Source organism: Stegastes partitus, unplaced genomic scaffold, assembly GCF_000690725.1.
Source record: "Stegastes partitus isolate 25-593 unplaced genomic scaffold, Stegastes_partitus-1.0.2 Scaffold94, whole genome shotgun sequence".
NCBI classification, from domain to species: Eukaryota; Metazoa; Chordata; class Actinopteri; family Pomacentridae; genus Stegastes; species Stegastes partitus.
In genome coordinates this window covers 379,458-384,671 of record NW_007577825.1, presented here as the reverse complement: position 1 = coordinate 384,671, position 5,214 = coordinate 379,458, and the positions used below count along the sequence as shown (strand labels likewise).

The following is a 5,214-nucleotide window of genomic DNA, read 5'->3' as shown; positions in this document are numbered from 1 at the left end:
AGTTTTTATATAGTACAATATAAAATAAATAGTTATAGTTTAATTATAGAATTTTTAGAATTTAGAGTAAATTTCACATTTATACAAACATTATACAACATAAATCGTGCTCCTTTTTGTACAGATACAATAAAATATATTTAAGTCTTTACACGGCCGCATTTGCTCCGTGGATTTCTGTGTTTTTTTTGTTTGTTTGTTTTGTTTAAATAAGAAGTTTTATACTCTAATATATCATAAATTGTTATGTACCAGTTAGAATCGTTAGCTCATTTGGTGTTCCACTCAAAGTCCAGTAATGTGCAGGACAGAGTTTGTGAAATGTAAGGCAATAAGGCAAATCAAAATAAAACAATAAATCAATAACAAATCAAACCAAGTATATTTATATAGAACATTTGAAAACATTTTTAATCAAGACTTTACCGTGCTTCACATGTTGCAAGACAGGAAACAACACAACAAACAGGACAACAGCTTCTAAGATCAATTTCTGAACTAAAATAGATATGAAATACTGAAATATTTAGAACACTAAGAGCAACCAAATGCCACTGAAAACATGTATGTATTGAGATTTTCTTTAAAATTTCACTTTACGAGGACCTTTTGAATAAAATGTAAGACAATAGGATAATTCAATGTGAAATCTATTGAGACAACATACAAAAGATACAGAAGACAATGTGACATATTAACAATATTTTAAAAGTAAAACAACAACAACAACAACAACAACAACAACAAAACCACAATGATTTAAATAGACTCAGAAGTCAAAACTACAATTCAGTTACCCTTCAGTGCATTAGTGTCCCAAATGTAATAACAACAGTGGAAGACAGGAAATTGTTAAGTCTCTGTTCCCAGATACAGCATGTGGATCCATGGAAATTACATTTAGTGCAATATGTACTGAATATACACCATAAAATATCAGTCCACAGTAATTCACTGTTATATTACAAACATGTTGTTGTGTACAGTAGAATAATGTGCTGGACAGAGTTTGCACAGATTAAAATAGAATAGCTGCGATGTAATCTAACAGTTTCTCTGCAGATGGAGCTATTCAACAATATTCTTCGACAGCTTGCATTTATGTCGTTATATGAGACGCGCTTTATTAGCTTTGTGCTTGTCAACATTATTCAGCCAAATAATATAATAACTTACATTACCTTACATTATTACTCTTGTGGATAATTTGTACATGTAGTATTTACAATAGTTCCTTTGATTGGTGAACTTTAAATATTCAACTACTGCGCTAAAATGAAATTTTCACTTTTTTTTCTTATGCACTCCATCAACTAGTATTTCTTCATTTTAATCACTTATACTTCTACACTTACTTGTACTGTTAGGCCACTATATTTTTATGAGAAATATTTTACTTTTTACTCAACTTCATATATTTGAGAGCTGCTCTGAAAACCAAGTTTTTATATAAAAGTTATGACCACACTATTGCACTTTCCTTTGATACATTAAATACATTTTCCAGCTAATAATTTTGAACTCAAGTTAAAATATGAGTAAAGAACTTGTACTTGTACAGCATTTTTATAGTGAGGTATTGATAAAATATCTCCATATTTCTTCCGCAACTGTTAAAATGCACAGGACAATATTGAATTTATCCAACTTTGAGATGACATTGTTCTCTCAGTACTCAAGTACTTCAAGCTTTGTGTAGCTTGTGTTTGAGCATTTTACTTTTTTTACATTTTACCTTTCTTCATTGCATATTAGATGCAAACATTGTCCTTTTTGCTCTGCTGCATTTGTTGCACTATTAGAGTTACTGATTCTTTGCAATTTATGATTTCACACAAAAATCTTTGATCGTTATGTAAACTGTGATGCATTGCTTTAGAGTAAACTACCTCAAAATACATTAACAAGTCAGTAATCTTCCAGTTTTCACAGCATGTATTAGCTAAGACCTTTTCAGATTTGTTTTGAGCTCCTATATATAACAGGGAGCACCGAACAACAGTTTTAGCCTTATTAATAATTCATATAGCCCTAAACCACTTTGCTCACTCACTTTACTTACATGCAGTTATGTCTAGCTCTTTTATGATATATGTTTGGCCTTAATGACATTTGTATTCTGCCTCGTCATAGTTCCTGTCTTGTATTGATCTTGGAAGAAATGCCGTTTCATCCCACGGTGCACCTTGTGTGTAGAGTTGAGATGACAACAAAGCTGAGTTGTGAACTTGAGAACTTGAGAGACCACATGACACACTGGTTTATTTATGTATTAATAACGTATTCTTATATGTTAAAATTAAAGTGCAATAGATACTTTATGGACTGCCGACCAGTTCTGAAGACTTCCATTATTTATTTAAGGAATTAAGAAGTCATTAATATTTAATCTTTACTGATCTTCTAATAACGTCCAATACAATAACCGTAAAAGTGATAATAAAAAAAATCTCCTCCTCACACCTACTTGACAGGGGTGCAGTGTGCCTTCCTAAAGCTTGGGTGGTCCTGGGAGTTTGAGGGTTCTGCGTCCTATCTTAGCTGTTCCTAGGACTGCAGTCTTCCGGATAAAGAGAGACCTCAGATGTTGTATTTGGAATCTGTTGGAGGCCCTCCTATTTGTGGGTCACTGACCCTAATGCTCCCAATAACACTGGAGCCGCCTTGGCTTTCACCTTCCACATCTGTTCCAGTTGTTCCTTCAGCCTCTGGTACTTTCTGATCTAATCATGCTCTCTTCTCCTGATGTAATGTTAGTCTCATCTGGGATTCCCACCACATCGACCTCAGCTTCTGCTCCTCCATGCTACTAGGATGAATATACAGTTGAAACCAGAAGTTTACATACACTGTATAAAAAGACACTATTTGACATTAAATCAGACTAAACTTTTCCTGTTTTAGGTCAGTGAGGAAAACCATTTTTTTTTTTCTATTTGCTAAACACCAGAATGTTATACAGTGTATGTAAACCTCTGGTTTTAACTGTATATATATATGTATGCATATATTCATGTATATATGTATGTGTGTGTGTGTGTGTGTGTGTACATATGCGTGTATATATATATAGATATAGATATAGATATGGATATATATACATATACACACACACAGTTAAAACCAGATATATATATATATATATATCAAGAAAAATACACACACACCAACACGAGACACACATATACATACACACACACACTGGGATGTATATATCTGTGGTGTTGTCGGGTTGTAACTTCAGTTCTAAATTATTCAGGTTGATCTCCATAATTGATAATACTGTAGGATCTTGGCCTTAATATTGATAAGGGTTAGGCAGTGTTTTAACCTTAATATTTAAATTACTTTGGTAAATTTGCACTATAAATACCACTGTAGAGTCTTATCCTTAATATTTAACTTGTTGGATTATTTTCTAAAGCCAATCTTAATTCATTATTGAATAGGGCTTACATGTGCAATATAAATAACAGGGCCTTACCACTTTTAATTTAAAGATTTTTTCATCATATTTGTGCAATCCTATGGAAGTAGTCACATTTTAACTCATAAACTAAGCGTTTTATACTGTGTTATTGGTCCATTTTTCACTATAGACTCCTCGTGGTCTTGGCAAAAACAGATGTATATCCTCAAACACAAAAGAAAGGACGATTTTTATTTTTATTTTTTAATTTTAAATCTAAACTCAAACGATGTAAACATGACACCGTCTATCATAATGTGACCGTGTGAATGTGACAGCTGTTAAAAAACACACACACGGATTTGGCGTTGCGTCTACTGCGCCTGCGTAGGAATCGCCGTTTCATGGACGAGCGCGCTCCCGAGCTGTTGCGAGGGGCTATCGGATCGGGGCCGCGCGCGCAAGGCAGTCGAGGCTGCCGATGATCATCATCACCACAGAGGCGTCACGTCACGGATCCGCAGCGAGCGACAGAGATGCTGAGGTGACAGGCAGAAGGAGAAAAGGGACGATCATCGCTCGGACATATTCACCCTCCGCTCCGTCGCTTCCAGTCGCCTCCTGCCGCTCCTCCTCCTCCTCCTCCTCCTACGCCGCCGCCGCCTCCCGACGCCCCGCTATGGGATTCCGCTCCGTGTCGTCCCCGCCGTAGAGGATTTTTTTTTTTCTAACCACACCCGGCTCTTCTCTGGATCGAGGATCGGCAAGCACAGACCAGAGGTAAGGATCCAGAATCCGGAGGTGGAGGGAAGGGGAGGGTCGGGGCCGTTAGCGGTGCCGTGTTTAGCCCCTTTAACCACCGCTGTAAACCGGCCCTGGTTGCCGCCTGCAGCTGCGTGCTTGTTATCCTGTCAGAGCTGCTTACCAGGATGAGCTTTTTTGCGTGGCCTGTGGACGGCCAATGTGCGTGGACGCGCCTGAGTAAATCTGCTGTGGCAACCAACTCGCTATGCAACAGCTCTCCACAGCAAAGCCGGTCGGTGCGATGCAGGGGAGGACTGGTTCAGAATAGACATTATTAGGAGATTTGCTTGCAGCTGGCTATGTGTCACATCCCACTAGTTTACATTGTTGTGACTTTAAACACACCAAACGTGGCTCTGTAGGTGAATGCATCCTCTGCACATACCAGTAAACACCTCCAGGCCTCACATCCTGCACTGCCCTCCTCAAGATTCAACAGATTTTGTTTGCTCATGCAGTGGAGATGCAAGGCTGTGCAATAACAACAAGACATGATAAGAATGGAAGCATTTAAATCTAATGAGGAGGAGGGAGAGGTTGTTAAGCTGAAGTCCATGTTGTGCAGGGCCTCTCCATGCTGGCTCCTCTCCAGCTTCCTCACAGATTTCAGAAGTCTGCTCCGTCCTGCCACTAAACCAGCTCACACAGGACAGAACATTGAAGTTTTTCACCGCGGCCATGTGTTCATGCATGCACAGCAGGCTTTCAGGGTCACGGCTCATGTGCTTTCCTGGGAATAATTACCATGAAGTCATCCTCAGGATTTATTGTGAAGGAGAAAATCCTCACTCGTTGACATTTTAGGATGCTCTGTGTGTATAGATATCTGTATATATATATATATATATATATATGTCTATATCTATATATATGTATGCAGGGCTGAGTGGACGGCTGTGACCCAGCATCTTTCCTGTTCTTTTGGCACACATGGGTTGTTTTTGTGGGTTAATAAAAGGTACTAGATGGCGTCTACCTATCCAAACTTCTGACCTGAGAGC

At 38.0% G+C, this 5,214-nt stretch overlaps 1 protein-coding gene across 1 annotated transcript in view; it reads left to right on the top strand.

The window, feature by feature from the left end:
* Positions 1–4,117: 4,117 nt before the first annotated feature.
* Positions 4,118–5,214, top strand: part of ttbk2a (tau tubulin kinase 2a) — an 18,994-nt gene continuing 17,897 nt past the window's right edge. Inside the window, exon 1 of the mRNA XM_008277290.1 lies at positions 4,118–4,189. The gene's annotated coding sequence lies outside the window, so the exon portion shown is untranslated. The remainder of the gene's footprint in view (positions 4,190–5,214) is intronic.